Source organism: Protopterus annectens, chromosome 2.part2 (assembly GCF_019279795.1).
Source record: "Protopterus annectens isolate FY-2018-M chromosome 2.part2, PAN1.0, whole genome shotgun sequence".
Taxonomy (NCBI): Eukaryota; Metazoa; Chordata; order Ceratodontiformes; family Protopteridae; genus Protopterus; species Protopterus annectens.
Window position 1 is genome coordinate 451,930,878 of NC_056730.1, and position 22,172 is coordinate 451,953,049.

Below are 22,172 nucleotides of genomic sequence, written 5' to 3' on the forward strand. Positions count from 1 at the left end.
CTTGCCAGAAGACACATTTTACAAGGGAAAGAACAAAAATATGAGACAAAAATCTGGACATCCATGAAATTCTGGACAATTGAGGGGTATGCCCTTGTTCTCTCTCAACTTAGGAATTCTGTCCAAAATAAAAATAATGTGTGTGTGTGTGTGTGTGTGTGGGGGGGGGGGGGAATCACAGACATGTGTTAAATATTGCTCATTTAAACTTAAAAAGCTGGTAGTAACAGAATAACAGGTTTTGCACTGGCATTCATTTTTAAGGATATGAAGCCTGAAACTCAAATGTTTCAGATTATTTAATGATTCCAGTCCACAATGTTTTGCCAGACAACACATTTTACAAGGCACAGATTAAAAATGAGGCAAAAATTGAGACATTTGTGAAATACTGGACACTTGAGAGATATGCTTTTGTTTCCTTCTCAACTCAAGAATTCTGGACAAAGTTAAAATAATGTGGGGGGATGAAGGACCAAAATCAGGGTCACATTTTAAATATTGCTCTTTTAAACTTAGAAAGTTGCTAAAACAACAGGTTTTGCATTGACATGCATTTGAATGAAATCAATTCTGAAGCTCAAATGTCTTGGCAAAAATCTGGACATCTACAAAATTCTGGATGCTTGAGAGATATGCTTTTGTTTCCTCTCAACTCAAGAATTCTGGACAAAACATGAAATAGTATGGAGATAAAGGACCAAAATCAGAGACACATTTTAAATATTGCTTCTACAAACTCAGAAAGTTGCTAGAATATTTTATTTATTTATTTTACATTTGTTGACTGAGAAAGTCCAACTGGGCAAGCTTCCCTTTTTCAGCAGTGGCCTGCAGAGAAACGGTCATCTATAACTACAAATATATATATATATATATATATATATATATATATATATATATATATATATATTATATATATTGCATTGACAAGGAACAAAACATGAACAAAAAGTAAACGAGAGAACAGAAAAAACATAAAGAAGTATAGTCACAAAAGTGTAGAGGCATGAAATTAAATAATTAGACTTAATATCTAAAGACAGCTATTGGTATTACACAGGGTAAACACACGTTTGGGCAAGAAATCAAAATAATAAATGTATAACTAGGATTTATCATAGTAAGACAACTATCATTAAAAGTTAGAACATTTCACTTGATGCAAGGATGAAAGCTTAATGGAAAATTATCTACTGTGGTTATACAAGCCCACACTATGTACGTGTGCCAGAAAAATTGCATTATGTACAAAGAGATAGAATATAATGTAATTAGATGATATAGTATTTTGAGAAAAAAGAACTGACATCAGAAAGTTGGACTATGCAATAGAAATTCTGGGGTCAGGGGAGGTGAGTTGGAGAGCAACAGAAGTCTGGGTATAGGGGGTAGAGTATAATGGGTAGAATAGCAGGTTTTGCATTGGCATGTTTTTTAAGCATACCTCTCAACCTCCAAGTGCAAGAAATCTGGACAAAATTGAAAATAATGGGGGCAAACACCCAAAATTAGGGACAATATGTAAACATCCCTCTTACAAACTTAAAAAAACAAAACAAAATGGTATAATAATTGCTTTTGTGTTATCTTGCTTTTTCTGAAGAATATAAAGTCTGAAACTCATTTTTATGGCATTATTTAGTGACTTTAATCTTCTATGATTTATCAGCTATTTGCCAGAAAACCATACATTTTACGAGGAACAGACTAAAAATATGAGGCAAAAATCTGGAGAGTTGAGAGGTATGATTTGAAGGATATTAAGTTTAAAACTGAAATGTCTTGTCATTATTTAATTACTGCAATGCAGAATGATTTGCCAGAAAACTACACAATGATTTACCAGAAAACTAAAAGTTTACAAGGAACAGAAACACACACACATACACACACACACACACACACACACACACACACACATATATATATATATATATATATATATATATATATATATATATATATATATCTATATCTATATAAATATATATATATATGTATATATATATATATATATATATATATGTGTGTGTGTGTGTGTGTGTGTGTGTGTGAGATAAACATCTGAGCAGTTGAGATGACTTCTTTTTTTACTTCCTTTGCTCTCACCCTGAGGTACTGCAGCAGCACCGTGCTGAACCTACCTATAACCCCTAATCCTCTGGGATACAGCCCTCTCTAGATGCCAAAATAATCAGTCATTCACAATCACTGATTCCAAATGTTCGTTTTTACCTGCCTAAATCTACTGCACAATTGTTTAAGAGCTTTTTCCTTGTCTCCCCAATTATTTTTGATTTGCCCAGAATTTAATAACATATTTAAAAATGAGAGATCTGATATTGATTTTGTGAAAATGTACCATCAGAATTGGTACATTACTATTCCGTTTCTGGTGGTACATTTTACTCTGTTCTTTTAAAAACAAACGTGTGACTACCTGTGGGGTTAAGGTACATGGGGGCAGCAGTGCAGTGTCAGTGATAGATCTAAACACCAGCCCAACCCTACAAACACATTTCTCCAGCTCTAACCCAATTCATATCTGGTTTTACCTGCCAGAGAAAAGAAAAAAAAAATACTTACCTAATAAGTCCCAATGGATAGTTTCCCTTGCGGGCCATTTTAAGCCTAACCCATGTCTCTTTCAAAGGTGAGAACCAAACACTGTCTTTTCTGTCTGCGAGGCAAACACCTTAACCATTATACCAACCCCCAACCTAAAAAGCATACTCTCTGGGTGGGTTTGAACTACCACCCTTTCAGTTAACAGCTGAATGAGCTAACCAGTTGTGTTACAGAAACGTTTACTATCAGATGTATGATATATGTCTGTGTGAGTGTGTCATATGCATGTTCTGTGATGTACTAAATACTCAGTCAAAACTGATTTTCTGATTGTTGGCTACTGAGTGCCAGGAAAGGGTTCAGGTCCCCTGCATCCCTGAAGGGGGTAAATTGTATATTGTAGAACAGATGAATCAGGTTCAGAAATTCTTAATGAAAACTGCATTTTATATTACATCCAGTGGTACATGTATTTATTAATTTATTTTATTGCATTTTATTGCATTTGTTTACTGGGAAAGTCCACTGGGCCTAAAAGAGCCCATTTTCAGTTGAGGCCCAGGGAGAAAAGCTCCAACGAGATACAGAAAAAATATAAACATTAATTAGTACAGAAGTAGAAACAGTGTTACAGATAGTAAATACAGTAACATATACAGAATATATACATAAAAGCAGGAATCTAGTTTGCTTGATTACAGTAATATGTACAGAAAATATACATTTATTATTTATTATTCACAGTTGGTTAACCAGGATAGTCCATTGGGCCAATAAGAACCTGTTTTCAATGGGGTCCTGGGGAGAAAAGCTCCAAAACAAAGGTTACAAAAAGATTACAGCAGTTTATGATTTCAATCATTTGTAGGTTCAAGACAAAGCTTCAAAACAACGGTTACAAAAAGATTTCAGCAGAATTCAATGAATTCAATCAGAGTGGTATAAACAGAGATATATTAATCAGTATTATTGTGCTAGTATCAACAAGTGAAGATACAAATAAATATGGAGAAAGTATCATCATTCACTAGTAGCAAAAGACATAGGAGTTTAGCAATCATATAAGGAGAGTAAAGAGGTTAGGTTATAGAGCAGGAACATAGCCAGGAAGAGCTGAGATGATTTTTCAGTATTTGTTTGAAGGTGGTGGTGTTGCCTGTGTTTCTTATAGAAGGTGGAAGTGAGTTCCATAGTTTGGTGACTGTGAAGGAATAGAGGAGTTGACCAGCAGGTAAGGTGGGCTCATCTACTTTTAGAAGGAGATGATTTTCAGATCTTAGATGCCTGCTGGGATGGTATTTGGCAACTAGAGTTGAGAGAGCAGGACAGCTTGTGGGTCTGTAGATTATTTTGTGCACGGTAGTTAGTTGGGTGAATGAGAGATGGTGGTGGAGTTCCAGCCACCCTAGTTGTTTCAGTGACTTACAGTGGTGGGATGAGAATTTGGCCTTGGTGGCAAATTTTGCTATTCTGTTGTAACACATAGCAAGTTTGGATTTTGTAGAATTTTGGATATTAGGGGCACCATAAAGGAGAGAGGGTAATAAAAAGGTAGTTGCAAGGCTTTGTCTAGTAGAGAGGCTAAGAAAGTGTTGGTGCCTGTAGATCATACCAAGCTTTTGGTGTGTTTTGTTGATGTTATTGTTTATGTGTTGGTCAAAGTTAAGGTTTTCATCTATAATAATGCCTAGTAATTTAGTGTGTGGGACAACTTCTATAGTGGTATTGTAATGGGCTTGCATAGCGAAGAGTTTTTTATCAAATGGAGTGGTTTTCCTAGGAGTAAAAATTACTAGTTTAGTTTTTTGGGGATTTAGGGCAAGATAATTGTTAAGCATCCAATATTTAGTAGAGGTGAGGGCATTCTGGGTAATTTGCTGGAGTTCAGAGCTGGAATTTGCAGTGCATATTATTGTAGAGTCATCAGCATACTGGATTACTGAGAATTGTGGGAGAGTGGTGTGAAAGTTGTTAATAAAGATGCTAAATAAGAGAGGACCAAGTATGGAGCCTTGGGGTACCACTGTGGAAGTACTGAGGAAGGGAGAGTAAGATTGTTGCAATTTGGTGGATTGCTGCCTATTGGAGAGATAGCTGTTGAACCATTGTAGGGTAGGGGGAGAAATGTGGAGGGTGGATAGTTTAGAGAGGAGGTTAGGGTGGGAAATGGTATCAAAAGCTTTGGAGAGGTCAAGGAAAAGTGAAGCAATTATTTTACCAGAATCCCATGCCTGGTTAACTGTATCAGGGAAGGATAGGAGGGTGGCAGTGGTGCTGTGTCCTGGTCTGAATCCATGCTGAGTGGGTGATAACATTTGATTTTCATGCAGGTGGTTGAGGAGTTGGGCATGGATGCATTTTCCAGTATTTTAGTGAGGGGTGAGAGAATTGCTATGGGTCGAAAGTTTGTGGTGTCTGTGTTGGTGCCACCTTTGTGTAAGGGGAGAATGAATGCTTTTTTCCAGATGTGTGGGACAAGGGATTCTTTAATTGATCTGTTAATGAGTATGCTGATGGGATAAGCTATAGAATTGGCTGCTAGCTGCAGGAAGTGTGGGGAACACACATTATTTGGTATCATTTGGTAACAGCATTGTGAACTTCTGTCAGCTCTCCTAGATATTATTGAAGCTAGTGCTTTCCGTAATCTATTTTTCCTCCAGGATATACAGGTCTTTCCTAGGAAATGATTCTATTTGCCAAAATTATACAATCGTATCTTTTTAATATTATGAACTGTGAATTCCAGTTGAAAAAGGCTGATTGTCATGCCCATTTCAAACCAAGCATTTTCCAACAAATATAAGACTGGTAGCTGCACAGAAATATGTATCAGAGAGACTTATAAAGAAACAAACATATGGCTACAATCTTCTAAACAGTGAAAGTAAAAACACAATATTTCTAGAAGTTAAAAAAACAGTTCATGATCCACTCTGAAATAATGCTTCAGAAATTTAGAAACTGTGACACTGGGTTCATAATGTTAGTATGACAAGACCACTGTCACCTTAAACGTAAAACTATATTTTACACCCCCACCCTAAAAGCTGCACTGAAGCACACCTCTTGCATCCTAACATGTCCTGTTTACCAGGGTTGGGAGGGTAGCCTAATGGTTAAGGTGTTTGCCTTACAAACACAAGGTGCAGGGTTTGAGTCTCACAAGGGATAATTGGCTAGGCTTAAAATGGCTCGCAAGAGCCATTTGCCAAACTGGAGGCTGAACTCTCTCAACTCAGGACTAGCAAGACCAGACAGGAGGAGAAGGTAACCACACACACAGCAAACCCAGTCCCACATAGACCTACCACAACTGCAAACCAAACACATAATAACACAAAGACATACTCAGAGGCTCTAACAAAAAATTTGCCAAAACAACAGAGACTCCCAAAGCAGACACCCAAAAATCCACCACCTCAAAACATAACACGTGCAACACATATTTCAATAAATCAGTGTGTCAAACATCACAGCCCTTAAGGCCAAAAACACCATGCCTGGGAAAAACAAAGTACCCACAAATTATCACATAGACAGTAACCCACTGACGAGTGGATGGGAGATTGTAGGTTTACCCCAGGGGTCATCTCTGTGTCACTACTAGACAGAGGCACAGTAAACTAATTCTATTATGTAAGGGGGTCTTCACTGTGTCACTACTAGACAGAGGCACAGTATTCCAAATCTATTCTGTACACTTTTGTACCATTACATGAGGTGGCGAAAGCCACATCACTATGGCTAGGCTTATAAATGCCCCAGGGCAGATAGCCTAGTACTAAACTATGAAACTATGAAACTATAATCTATGAACCTATGAACCAAAGCAGTTTAGTTCCTGTGCTAGAAAGAGAACAACAGGTGGTGATTCATGATGCAAGCAGGTGCAGAAGTACTAAAGACTGCATTTCTAAAAATGCTTCCAGACAAGGCAATGCAGGTTAACCCAAATTTACTTTTGTTTGGTTATTCAGTGCTTTCCCTCCTGATCAAACCAGACTAGCATAGGTAAACTTTATAAACAAAATGCAAGGTTCTTCTTGTAATATTTTGTAGTTTCTTGCCCCCATTCTTACTGAGGGTAACCTGGGTATCCAGGGTGAGAATGTGGTATGGACATGGTTACACCTGTGAAGTCAACACATTCCACCAGTTAAATTGCTTCTTTTTTAATGACAGTAGTGCTATAAGAGCTATAGTTAATAAGAAATGGGCTGTATTGAATGAATATGCTGGCAGCAACAAAAAGTTGGGAGAATGACCAAGCATAGTTTTTAGAAAAGTTACCTTGTTAAAATCTTTTTTAGAAGAAAGTGTTATAATGCCTGCCCCTATACAAACAAAGAGCATGCTTAAATGTCATAAATGTAAAATTTGCAAACATATTGTTGTTAGTGAAAGTTTTATTATTAATGGAAGAAGAGTTTATATCACAGGTAGATTCAACTGCCTAACAAAAGGGGTAGTTTATATTGCATTATGCCAGAGCTGTCCCTGTTTTTATGTAGGAAAAACCAAAGGGTTTTTAAAGGACAGAATTTATAAACATTTGAATAATATAAAAAAATGGGAGGGCTACAGAATCATGAAATCCCAAAATCCTGAAGACCAAAATCCTAAGACCAAAATCCTGAAAGTTCAAAATACTGAAAACTCAAAATCCTGAAAACACACAGGATACCAACACTTGTTATATTCCAGCACAAGTACATACAGAAACAAATAAAACACAGACTATATTACTGTTCTCCAAGTATAAGCAGGGGACAAGCACCCCTACACCCCCCATGTGGGGGTTGTGCCCCCATACCCCCTGCTACTTAAATATATGAACTCCATGATTGCACTTAGTGTAGTGAAGTGCAATCTTGGAGTTGATATATTTAAGTAGCAGGGGGAGTGGGGGGTGCAGCCCCCACATGGGGAGTGCAGGGGGCTTGCCCCCCTGCATATAGTTGAAGGGTAATATGTTTCTGTATGTACTTGTGCTGGAATACAATAAGTGTTGGTATCCTGTGTGTTTTCATGATTTTGAGTTTTCATGATTTTGAGTTTTCAGGATTTTGATCTTTCAGGATTTTGGTCTTCAGGATTTTGGGCTTTCAGGATTCTGTAGCGCTCCCAAAAAAACATAATGAAAAAAATGCTCTGGCTAAACATATTAATATTTAGCCTGACCATGTTTTTAAATTTGTTATAGTTCAGCAGGACATTGAAAGTGGTGGTAGGGGGAGGCCCTGGGGTTTAATATTGGAGAAAAAAGAACTTGCCTGTCAACTAAGACTAAATGTAGGTTGTGCACCAGGCATTAATGGTACAATTTCTATCTCCTGTTTGCTAAGACTTAAAGCATATTTTAGATGATGTGTTTTAGATGTTTTAATTGTTTGCATTTATTTATTTTTTATGAAGGTGATGCTTTTAAGGTTTGGATATTGTGTTTTAAATAATTTTGCAAAATGGTTAATGTTTCTTTAAAATTTTTGGTGGACTCAGTCACATGATTTGTTGAAGTTTTTAAATAGCAGGTTCGTTTTTGTATTTATCTGATGAAGTCTACAAGTATTTGTGACAAAATCGCTTATCTGTATAATTTGTTCATGGGTTTGTGCAATAAACTGTTTTTTTGTGGTGTGAACCTGTTGCTTCTGGCACCTTTTGGATTTAATAGGTAAACTCTATATCATCCATACTCAAAGATGATTTAATGCTAAATTTAAAACTGCAAGTGCATCTCTATCCAGATGTATCTCAGTGTAACAGTTCATGTGATGATAAAATGGTGTTAGGCTTGAATCAAGATTTGCACAGTATGACAGGGGTAAGAATCATGACTTGGATGAATAAAATAGACAAAGGTTTTGGTAACCTACGAAAATGGTTGGCTTCATACAAATGATTTATGAACTGATTGAAATCTAAAACCTTGTTATGTACACTGTACTCCATCAATAATTTGCTTCTTAGTCTATGCTCAGCTTTAAGACTGCATAATTTATATCAAGAGATTCTAAGAGATATATAAGTAATCATTTCTAATGGGGGCATCTTAGAGAAATAATGGACCTCTCAGTGGTGTTGTGAGGCTAGCTCCATAGCTATAGGGCCTTTGCACTCCTAAAGGGTTTTGCTACCCTGCAAGACATTATTATGGTTAGAAACTTACAACTGTAATGATTTAGTACTTGCAATTTAGATTTTAGTCTGTTAGAGAGGATATTAATTAAGAATATTTCAAGGTTTGAACACTGAGTTCACTTATAGTAACTGTTATATGTTATGGAATATGTTAGCATCCATATTCCACGTTATGGAATATGTTAGCATCCATATTCCAAAGGACATAATGAAGGCTTGTTATAAATATTAGAAAGAAACATAGCCACATGTGCAATATATCAAGGCACATCCTTTGGTTTCAAAAAAATATAAAATGAAACAAAGCCATCATATTGGTAAAGTAAAAACAACCAGCCAACAAGTCAGAAGGCAAAGTAAAAACAAAAGGTGTTTATTAAAAAAACACAATAAAATCTGTTAAAATAGGTAAGCGCTTTCATGCCACACAACTGAGCACTTAATCAGACCAAGCAATAACTGTTACATAACAGCTTAAATACAAAATTTCAAATCTAACGATTGACAGCATGTGATCTTAACACTGGGCTTAAAGGTACAGATTCATTCAAGCCCATACCTCTATCTGCTTTTAGTTCTATAATCCAGTTAAGTTCTAAGCATTCCATTTTAGTAATCACATCTCCACCTCTAATATTAACATTAAGTAGTCATAAAACTAAGAATTCAAAAGTAAAACTAAGAATTCACAAGAGTGTTCATTACCAGGTGTGTTTAGAAAGAGCATTCTTAGTATCACATCTTCTCGCATTGTTGCAGTGTTTACAGATAGGATCTTTTAGCATCAGATTTGTCTTGCCAACATAGAACTACCCACAAAACTTACAAATAGGTAAATAAATCAGATTACTGGTTTTGCGGTCAGCATAGAAATTAAACCTGTAACAATGCTTAGTAAGAAGATTTACAAAACACTTCTTATCACTAATAAATTTACATGTTACAAGATCCAGAGGGAAAGTTCCTTACTATCTGAGCCAAATATACTTTTCTTAAAGGGTTTGTAACATAACATTTTTTTATGAAAAAATAAAACAATACTGTTCGGGGTCACACCAGGCTGTCGTCATCAAGAATAAAGTTGAAACTCAGTCAATTACGTCTTTTCAGACCATCAGTTAGACTCCATAAGGATTCCAAAGCACAAATGTAGCAAACACATGATTATTAATCCAAATACGTCTCTTCAGACCATCAGTGATATTCCATGAAGAATAAGAGATGAGCGTAAAGTTAAACTTTAAAAAACTTTCATTTATAAAATAACAACTGGTAAGCGCTTTCACTGAAAAGCTTTTTCAAACCTTCAAATTCATCTCAAAACCTACCTTATATAGTGCATCCTTAATATGACAATCAAGCAATTAAACAATCAATTACTACATTACTTAATGTGACACTAAACTGCACATAACTATACTAACAAACAAGCTTATAGAATACATTATTAACAATGATATTAATACATATCTTTTAAAAACATTAAATTCAAAGACACATATATATAACTGTATAAATGTGATGTATATATATATATATATATATATAGGTGTTAAATAAAATGGAAAAGTAAAATTACATAAATTTCATAACATTAGTTCAAAAAAAATATATATATATATATATATATATATATATATATATATATATATATATATATATATATGTCCCTGTATCACATATCATAGTTACGTAATATAATTAGTGCTATCCAATGACCTGTCAACATAGACCTATTCATTTAGTTCTAAACCTTCTGTTTTTTAATGCAGGTTTCAATGGAATCCTATCATTAAGTCCCGGAAAAATATGGGCTTGCAGCTTAATTATCCATTGTGCTTCTGCTTGCTCAGTGTAATTCTCCTTGTCACCTCCTCTGTTACTAAGCTGAGTAACACGTATAACTGAAAATCTAAAAGTATGTTTGTCATTATGTTGCAATACATGCTTAGACAAAGCATTAATTTCTGATTTGATGCGAATTTGATAAATATGTTTCCTTATCCTTTCTTTCAGCCTTCTATCGGTTTTTCCAACATAGAAGGCGTTACTGGATGTGCATAAAGCAATGTAAACCACATGCCTAGTGTCACAATTAGCATTAACATTAAAAGTGAAAATTTGATTGGTAACTGGATGGATGAACATGTTGATGTTAGAAATGTAGCAACAAAAATTACATTTAGTGCATGACTGAGTACCTCTATGAACATTATAGATTTTCAGTAAAACATCATTAATGAATGATAATGCATGTGGAGCATCTGTTGATGGTAACAGTTTTAATTGCAATGTTGATTCTGACAGATCTGTTCTGTTAATAACAGATAATGAAAATGTTCTTGGTAAAACAAGTGTTAATTTATGTCATGTAGATACTGAACAGTTCAGTAGTTCAGATGTATCTAATACAACTACTATAAATAATAGTGCATCCAATAGTAAGGAACCTGTAGTACGCAGTAAAACATTCAATGTAGCTAGCAGAAATAAAGGTAATGAGAAAGGACAAGAGATCTCTAGTCCTTTCCCTATAGCAGACACTTACAATCGAGGAAGGAATCGCTCTATGAGCAGAGGGAGGCAGAAAAGAAAGGCTTTAAATGGAGAAATGAAAGAACCTACTCTGAAAAGGATGTGGGAAAGGATGACATACTATGGAATCTTTCACATAGACCCCTGACTAAATATGAACTTCAGGTCCTTAATAAGGGTTTGTCATTCATACCATCTAAACATAGTACATTGACAGATACTATTCTAGATGTTAAGTTATTTATAAGGAATTTACAATTAAAATTACTTTTTTCTGAAAATAATCATAATACTTCGAATAAGCAGTTTAAGAAACCTAGTTTATATATACCTAGTTTACATCCTCTACTTGATACTTTTAGTAAAATTGTAGAGAAAGATATTTATTCTTTAAGTATAGATGCAGAAGCATCTAAAAATAAAAATAATCTGACTCCAAGACAAACTAAAGCAATGTATAGGTTCATAGGTTCATAGGTTTATACTAGGCTATCTGCCCTAAGGCATTTATAAGCCTAGCCCAAAGTTTTGTGGCTTACGCCACTCCTTATATGAAAAAATACTGTGCCCATTAGTTTGTTGTGCCTCTGTCCAGCAGTGACACAGAGATGATTCCCGGGGTAAACCTACGATCTCCCATCCACAGGTCAAGATTTCTCTTGAACAGAGCCAGCGAAGTGCTCTGCCTCACATGGACCGGGATTTTATTCCACAGCATAGGGAGTCTCTGATTCATAAATCTATCCCTCCAGCACGAAGTCGCTTGCTCTAGTGGTTTTGGTGGATTTGGATTTTTTGAGGTGGAGCATGTCCATTAATTCCGGGTTGGACATGGCCTTGTATGTCAGGCACATGTCACCTCTGAGCAGACGGTATGCGACTGAATAGAGCTGGAGTTTCTTCAATCTGGCAGCATATGACAGATTTTGGAGTCCCTTTATCCTTTTGGTGAGGAACTTTTGGGGTCTCTCCAATTGCTGCAGATGTCGGGTGAGATACATCCCGAATGGGGCATTGTACTCGATCATTGGTCTGATAAGTGAAGTGTACAGGGGAACAATGACCTCACTAGATCTGGATGTGAATCCCTTCATGATCAGGTGGGCAATGTAGAAGGTCTTTCTAACCACTTTAGCAACGTGAGTGTCAAAAGAAAGGCCACTGTCAACCTGGGTCCCCAGGTCCCTGATAACCTCTTCTGTGCTTAGTGGATTGCCGCCTATATGGTAGCTTGGGGTTACCTTGTTTTTCCTGAAGGGTATGACTATACATTTTTTGGTGTTTAACGTCAGGCCATGGCTCTGGCACCAGCTATCTGTTTCTGTGAGTCCCTTCTGAAGGATATCCGTGTCCGATGCACTTTCCACTATGGTGCCCAGTTTGCAGTCATCTGCAAACTTTGTCAGCCAAAGTCCTCCCATGTTGGCCTGTACTTCTGAGAAGTAGATGCAAAACAATAGGGGGCCAAGGACCGAGCCCTGTGGGACACCACTTGTGACCAGCTTGTAGTCTGACATAGCGCCAGCAACTCTAACCCTGTGGGCTCTGTCCTTAAGCCAGTTTGCAACCCATCTTGTGACATATGGGTTTACATTTAAGCTGGTAAGTTTTTCTACAATACCCGAGTGGGGTATTGTGTCGAAAGCCTTTGCAAGGTCAAGGTAGGCTGTATGGACTGCCTTTCCCTCATCAATGGCCTTGGTGACTGTTTCGAAGAAGTCGACCAAGTTCAAGAGGCATGATCTGCTCTTGACGAAGCCAAACTGGGTCGAGTCCAATGTCTGCAAGTCCCCTATATCTTTGTTTATGAGCTCCATTATGATCCTCTCCATAGCTTTGCAGACTAGACTTGTTAAGCTTATGGGGCGGTAATTACCAGGGTCCGTAAAGGCACCACCTTTGTGGAGTGGGACCACAGTTGCCGTACGCCACTCCTTGGGCATGTATCCTGTGGTAAGGCTGAGATTAAACAGCTGCCTTATGTGCAGGTTTAATTCCTCATTTAGCTTGTGTAGCACACAGCCGGGGACACCATCCGGTCCCATTGATGCTGTGTTTTTAGCTTTAGAGAGAGCAGCTTTCACCTGCGCATTTGTGATGTCTGGGAGGCTACACTCCGCTGGGATAGTTATCTCTCCTTTAGAGGGGAGAGGGCGGTGAAGTTTGCACTGAACCTGTCTGCCAGTATGTTGGCAATGTCTGTGGGTTCAGTGATTTTTGTATCATTTTGGACTAATTCTGAGCAATCTGGGAGTTTCCACCCAGGTTCCTAACATAGCTGAAAAAGGCCTTATGATTGTCCTTTGAATCCATGGCAATTTTTCTCCCAAAATTGGCCTTAGTTGATTTTATGAGTGATCGTATTTTTTTACTAATAATGATCAGGGGTGACTTCCCTTTTATGGATTTTGTTCTATCATGTAATAGCTTTCTCCTCTTATTGTAAAGTTTGTTAATGGCTGGGGTCCACCAGACTGGATGTTTGCCCTTTGTGGAAAGAGTCTTGGTTTTATTTGGGATTGCCTGATCCATGCAGTCCTGGAGGTGTTCATAGAAGGCATTTGTAAGGGCTTCCACAGCTTGGGTTGTGGTTTCCACTGGCTCAGGGGCCTTGAAGGATACCACACCAGTCTTGAGTAGTGTGAAGTTTGCTTTAGAGAAGTTCTTCACTGTGGTCTTCTGTTTGGGGTGGGGGCGGGATGTGGATTTCCCGTGAGATTAGTTTATGATCAGATCTCACCAATGAGGGATATACTTCCGGTGTGGAGCATTTTGTCCCCATGTTTGTGATAATGAGATCTAGTATATTTTCTCCTCTCGTGGGAACAGTGACTAGCTGTTCCATGGCATTTGAATTTATGAACTCCAGGAACCATTGGGCTAGAAAGTTAGGGCTTGAGTAATGTTCCCAGTCTATATTCGGGTAGTTGAAGTCACCCAATATGATGGTGTTTGGAGATACATTTATACCCTCCAGTGTCTTCAGGAAGGCTGCGTGGGGTTCTTGAGTTTGAGAGGGTGGCCTGTAGCATGTTACAATTTGTAGAGCAGTTTTGCCTATGGTTAGTTGCACCTGGATGGTTTCCGAAGCTTCGTGCGTTGCCACCAACCTGGAGGTGTGGGTATCCTTTATGAATATGGATACACCCCCTCCTTTTGTGGTGTGGTCTGGGTTTTGGGGCCAGAATGCATGATATGAGGTAAAACCTAATAGTGCCGGGGTGCTCTCAGGAGCCTTGAACCAGGTTTCAGTTACAGCACAGACATCAATGTTTTCCATACTGAGAAGGGCCTCGAGTGCGTGCATTTTGAGATTTAGACTTCTGGCATTGAGCAGCATTACCCTCAGTTTCTTAATGAATGACAGAAATATTTCTGTCAGACCAGCTGATAAAGGTGGCCCCATTGTGCAGTTGGATAAGGCACTTTATGATAGTTGTATGACTGAAATGCTAAAAGATACACATTTCTATAGTCCCATCTCTGATATGGAAGTTAAGCAACTTGTAATGAGAATATACAATACACTGGAAGACATGTATAAAATGGATATATTAGACAGTGACCTATATGAATTTTTTCTAGTTGAGAATCCTATCATTCCAGTTATCCAGGGCTTACCTAAAGTTCATAAGGATCCGGTCAATCCCCCCCATGAGACCCATAGTGTCTGGTAGAGGATGGGTGACGGAACCCTTATCTATTTATATAGAGAAAATTATCCAACCATTAGTAGATATGAATTGCTTTATATTAAAAGATTCCAAACAATTTTTATTAGATCTATACAATGGAATTAAAAATTTATCTGAAAGCACTTCTTATATGATGGTAACGATGGATGTGAAATCTTTATTCACTAATTTACCTAATGAATCAGGATTGGAAAGTATACAGACTTACTTAACTTTACATTCTGATATGTCTTTGAAGAGAACTGACCTACTTTGTTCTTTAATAGAAATGGTCTTGGAAAGTAATGTATTCTTGTTTAATCAAGACTTATATTTACAACAGGATGGCGTAGCTATGGGCACTTCTTGTGCCAATAGCTACGCCAACCTAGTGATGGCCATATGGGAAGAGCAAAAACTTTTCTCTTTAGATTTATATCAAAACCATGTCCCTTTTTATAGACGTTTTGTAGACGATTTGTTCTTTCTTTGGACGGGTACCATAGAGGAACTAAATCAATTTGAAAAGGAAGTAAATTCTTTAACATCTTTTTTGAAATTTAGTATGGTCAGTTCTAGCAGTAAGATTAGCTTTTTAGATGTGTCAATTTGGCGTATGGAGAATGGACAAATTAATACTGGAGTACATAAGAAATCTTGTCATAAAAATACCCTCTTACATAGAGATAGCATGCACCCGAATTATATCTTTAACAATATAATTAAAGGACAAGCTATTAGAGTGTCAAGGTTAAATCCTGTATAGCAGGATTTTGAAGAAGAACTAAATGATTTAGGTGCAAGACTATGTGACAGAAATTATAAATAAGCAGAAATAATAAGAGGATTTTCTTATGTCAAGAATAATAGAGAAGAAAGATCATGTCCTATTTTTTTCAGAAAAAGGTACGAAGATATATAGTGCAGTTAGTACCAATAGATTAGAACAGAAGAAAAGGTCTTTGCTAGCCAAAATCCAGTTTACGTAAAAGTTCCAAACAGAACACAAAAGTAGCACAAAATAACGATACTGGATACTGCTCTTGGATAAAAACTGTTTTAATATCACCAAACCATAGATATAAGATGAGCGCTTTCGGGCGGTTGCCCTTCATCAGATAAAAAATAATACATTTTAAAATTCCTTTTAAAAACAATATTAACCAATCAGTATTCAATAAAACACCCGCCTTTTACTCAGTGTAGGTTTTAAAGGGATAATGTCGTTTAAACCTGGTTCCCTATGTGCTGTCAATTCAAGAATCCATTTGGATTCAGCTAATTCAGTATTCAACTTGATATCGCCCCCCCTGTTGGTCAGTTTTAAATTCACAATAACCCTAAAAGTAAACTTGTGTGTAGGGTTGTCTTTAACATGCCTAAACAGGGCGTTATGTTCGTCATTGTTCCTTATACTAAATGAATGTTGAAAAATTCTTGTTTTTAACATTTGGTTGGTTTTCCCAACATAAAAACAGTTGCATGAACTGCATTCTGCTATATATACTAGATCTGTAGTACAACAGCTAGCCTTACCCTTAAAATGATACACCTTCCCACTTATAGGATGTTTAAACTCATCTCCTTTTTTGATGCTACCACAGGCTTTACAACAACCACATGGTATGGTTCCTGCCTTGCCCATTTTTGACCTAACATCACTAAGGTTACATCTCTCTTTGCAGAGTATGTCCTTTAAATTCCTATTTCTTTTATAGATAAAGTTGGGCTTAGATCCAGCTAAATCTCTCAAGCTATCATCGCTGACTAAGATATTCCAATTGTCACGTATTATATTACTAATGCCTTTTATATCACTACCATAGGTTAGCGCTACTTTGTGTCTATCATATATGGCCCTCTTGCTTACTCGTTCTTGTTCCACATTGTCTGTGCGATCCAGCCAGGGTCTATATGTTTTGGCTCTAAGTGGTTTAGTCTTCTTAATAACTTCCCCCACCATTCTCTTATCATAACCTCTGTTAAAGAAACAGCTGCCTAAATATTCAGTCTCCATTTCATACTCGGCTTCATCCTTCACTATCCTAGACACCCTACCCATTTGACCTTTCACAACATTAGTGAAGGTGTGCCTAGGGTGCATGCTGTCATAAGACAACAAAGTATTGCGCCAGCATTCTTTCCTATGTATCCTTGAAGTGAATCCTTCTCTATTTTGAATTAAACAAACGTCTAAAAAATCTATTTCATCCCTCGACGTTTTGATGCTAAACCTAAAAAATGGAGACTGAATATAATACGTGACAATTGGAATATCTTAGTCAACGTTCATTTAGTATAAGGAACAATGACGAACATAACGCCCTGTTTAGGCATGTTAAAGACAACCCTACACACAAGTTTACTTTTAGGGTTATTGTGAATTTAAAACTGACCAACAGGGGGGGCGATATCAAGTTGAATACTGAATTAGCTGAATCCAAATGGATTCTTGAATTGACAGCACATAGGGAACCAGGTTTAAACGACGTTATCCCTTTAAAACCTACACTGAGTAAAAGGCGGGTGTTTTATTGAATACTGATTGGTTAATATTGTTTTTAAAAGGAATTTTAAAATGTATTATTTTTATCTGATGAAGGGCAACCGCCCGAAAGCGCTCATCTTATATCTATGGTTTGGTGATATTAAAACAGTTTTTATCCAAGAGCAGTATCCAGTATCGTTATTTTGTGCTACCAATAGATTAGAAAATGAAAGTAAGAATCAGAAAATAGCTTTATTTTTTACTCAGGATGTTCAGTTATTTAAAGGAATTATTCAAAAATACTGGGAATTACTTACTATAGACCCGGAGATTAAAAAGTTGGTAGGTGAACAACCTCAATTTATTTTTAAGAACAAAAAGAATTTACGTAGATTACTTTGTTCACCTGGTCATATATCACCATCTATACTTAATGTTCATAGAGGTACTCAGTCATGCACCAAATGTGATTTTTGTTGCTACATTTCTAACATCAACATGTTCATCCATCCAGTTACCAATCAAATTTTCACTTTTAATGTTAATGCTAATTGTGACACTAGGCATGTGGTTTATATTGCTTTATGCACATCTTGTAACGCCTTCTATGTTGGAAAAACCGATAGAAGGCTGAAAGAAAGGATAAGGGAACATATTTATCAAATTCGCATCAAATCAGAAATTAATGCTTTGTCTAAGCATGTATTACAACATAATGACAAACATACTTTTAGATTTTCAGTTATACGTGTTACTCAGCTTAGTAACACAGGAGGTGACCTAAAGAATTACACTGAGCAAGCAGAAGCACAATGGATAATTAAGCTGCAAGCCCATATTTTTCCGGGACTTAATGATAGGATTCCATTGAAACCTGCATTAAAAAACAGAAGGTTTAGAACTAAATGAATAGGTCTAGGTTGACAGGTCATTGGATAGCACTAATTATATTACGTAACTATGATATGTGATACAGGGACATATATATATATATATATATATATATATATATATATATATATATATATATATATATATATATATATATATAGATGTATATATATATATATATATATATATATATATATATGTATATATATATATATATATATATATATATATATATATATATGTATATATATATATATATATATATATATATATATATATATATATATATATATATATATATATATATACATATATATATATTTTTTTGAACTAATGTTATGAAATTTATGTAATTTTACTTTTCCATTTTATTTAACACCTATATATATACATCACATTTATACAGTTATATATATGTGTCTTTGAATTTAATGTTTTTAAAAGATATTTATTAATATCATTGTTAATAATGTATTCTATAAGGTTGTTTGTTAGTATAGTTATGTGCAGTTTAGTGTCTCTTTAAGTAATGTAGGAATTGATAGTTTAATTGCTTGATTGTCATATTAAGGATGCAGTATATAAGGTATTTTTTGAGATGAATTTGAAGGTTTGAAAAAGCTTTTCAGCGAAAGCGCTTACCAGTTGTTATTTTATAAATAAAAGTTTTTTAAAGTTTAACTTTACGCTCATCTCTTATTCTTCATGGAATATCACTGATGGTCTGAAGAGACATATTTGGATTAATACTCATGTGTTTGCTTCATTTGTGCTTTGGAATCATTATAGAGTCTAACTGATGGTCTGAAAAGACGTAATTGACTGAGTTTCAACTTTATTCTTGGTGACGACAGCCTGGTGTGACCCCGAACAGTATTGTTTTATTTTTTCATATACTGGCTTTTTATTTTTATCTGTTCGTGGTCGGCCTTCTGCTTGTGGTACTACTACCTTTTATTTTGTGTCTATATAACATTTTTTTTAAGTTAACAGTTATTCTTGAAGCAAATCAGAGGCAGCTCGACATGTAGCTCTTTATAGTTAAAATATGCCAATTCTTTCTAATAATGTCACATGTCAAATGTACTTCATTAGAATACATAACTTTGTATTTCAGCTGTTTTTTATCAGCTATTGCTTGGTCTGATGAAGCACCCAGTTATGTGGCATGAAAGCTTTTAACTGATTTTATTGTGTTTTTTGAATAAACACCTTGTGTTTTTACTTTGCGTTCTGCCTTGTTGGCAGATTGTTTTTACTCTACTTTGTTTCTGGTCATATACAACCTGCCTTATCTAACATGTTTGTTTTTTCACTTGCATCATATTGGTACATGGAGGAAATAATGTACATTTAGCTGTATTACATTTAATATTTGCTCTTTTGCCAGTTACAAAGTTCACCATTAACTTTCACCTTATACATTTACTTAAAAAATAACACTTTTCTGTTCTCCTGTGACTTGTATGCCCATCTACTTTAAAATGAAATTAGGAACAAATAAGTGACATTAGGAACAATTAAGTGACATTTATATCACAGAAGGCTGGACAATTTATATGGGAAATTGAAAACAATTTCACCTACAAGTTGTAAAAGAAGCTTTAGCTTAAATAGCTCTACATAATCAATTAAAATAAGAACAGTGCTTACCTCATAATGTCTACTGCTACTTAACTAGAAGAGACCAAGACATATTTGCAGTACCATTATGTGTAAATTACCAAAATAAGTGCTTCTTCCCTTTCCAGTAATTTTGCAATAATTATATGGAGACTGATCTAAGATACCTACACATTTTTTTAAATCAGAGAGATACTTAAGCATTTTGCCCATTAATTTTGTGAGGGAGATTGTGCTTTAAGTAGAGATGAGGTCAGCATTCTGGTGTGGTGGATTCATCATTTTCTGCAGGTTATACATTTCTTAAATATAAACTCAAATGTTTATTACTTTTTAAGACAAAGCTGTTTAAAACATATAGAGTTCCCTTGGAAAATAAGGTAGTACAACTTTAGACAAGAGGTAATGTCCATGCAAATGAAAACAGTTTCAATCCTGTATGCAAAGCTGCATCATTAGTGAAAGGAAAACATTATACATTTTATATATTTACTGCTTCCTTACTGAAAGGAGCAGTTACAGACTTTATATATCTCTTAACAACCAAAAATGAGAGATTCTTTCTCTCTGTCTTTTAATTTAAGTTGATATCAGAAATGAGTGAGCAGCTCATTGGTGCCAAACCTGGTATGACTAAACTGTGGAAGGAGCACAGGGAATGATTCTTTCATGTAACTTAGAATTCAGTCTGTCTTTTCTGGGGCGCGAGGGCACTGTTATTGTATTTGTTGACCTGGTGTGAGTGATCTGTGGGATAGGGACACTTTCCTTGTTAGATACAGATCCAATCTTAAAAATCTACAACAGCTTCACAAAACTGAAATATTTGTTGTTCAAGTTATGCTGTTTGCTCATTAAAATGTTTACTGGATTTTCAAAATAGGAATAAAAATTGCAATATAAAATTAAGTGAATGGGCATATACCTTAAGTATAAAACATCAAAATGAATGACAAAATGTGTAGTATAAATAAAATATGACTTACCAAGATCAAACCTGACATGAAAATATTGAAACTACATAAGTTAAAAAACTCATGATATTAATTAATAATTCATTAATGCATTCCATAATAATTGCTTAAAATTGAAATTATAATAATCATAATTGCAATAGCATTACATTATTATTATTACATAATAAGTTAAAAACACAATATTATGAATTAATAATTAATCATGAATTTTTTCATTATTATTTACTGAGTAGTTTGCTAAGTTATAGGCCACGGCGGTGCAGTGGTTAGTGTTGTCACCTTATAACAAGAGGTTCTCTTGTTCGATTCTCGGCTGGAGCATCTTCTGTGTGGAGTCTGCATGTCCTCCCTGTGGTCAAATGACACTTAAAGACAGGCAGGTAGGTGCATGCATGGATGGGTGTACCTTTTTGGAAGGTTGGGCGTCAGGCTGGCAACCTGGCACTGTAAAATCCACTGCCAATCATTAGTGGACCGGAGCCCCGCTGTGGTGACTCCTAACCAGGAAAAGCCGAAAGACTTTTTTTTTTAGTTTGCTAAGTTCTGAACATTTTGTTAAATTATAATATTAGTTTTAATGGCATGATATGATTTTTCATAATTTTGTAAAATGATGTGCTGAAATGTTAGAATTTAATCATAATGTAGTAATATAATGATTAACCAATCTAAGGTCACTTGCTAATGGTTAATTTCCTCAGTTAATTATAGTTTCCTCTTCGAGTTTAAAAAAAATAAAATCCTACAACACTTTAACAACCATAGAGAATCAACAAACATGAAGTATATTTGCTTTTTGTTTTGGGCAAACCTCACAAAGTAGACAAGTGCATAGATAATTTGAAACCATTTTAGTAAGGATCACTTAAGCTTTTAAATGTATTGTGAATTTGGTATAATAAAACTTAATTGATTTTTTTCATTAATATTCTCTATAACATTCCCATAATAGTGTCTTTCTCATTTGGCTGAAGAAAAAAAACAGTTTATTAAACTTGAATTTAATTATGGAGTTCTAGAAAGTAGAGCATGAGTATTTGTGTCACAAAGTTGCAATTAACACATTCAGAATTAGTATTTTTGGTGCTGTTGCTTGTTTTGTGTAGTGGTAGATGATACAACAAGAGCAGACAAAATGGATAAACAAGCAAAATCATTATGTGTTTCTATATTGTAATGCATTCTGACAATTCAGAAATAGCTGTTTTGGTTGTAGCAATTTAAAGACAGGCTCAGTGGTTCCTGGCAAGTGTATGGTAAAATGATAAC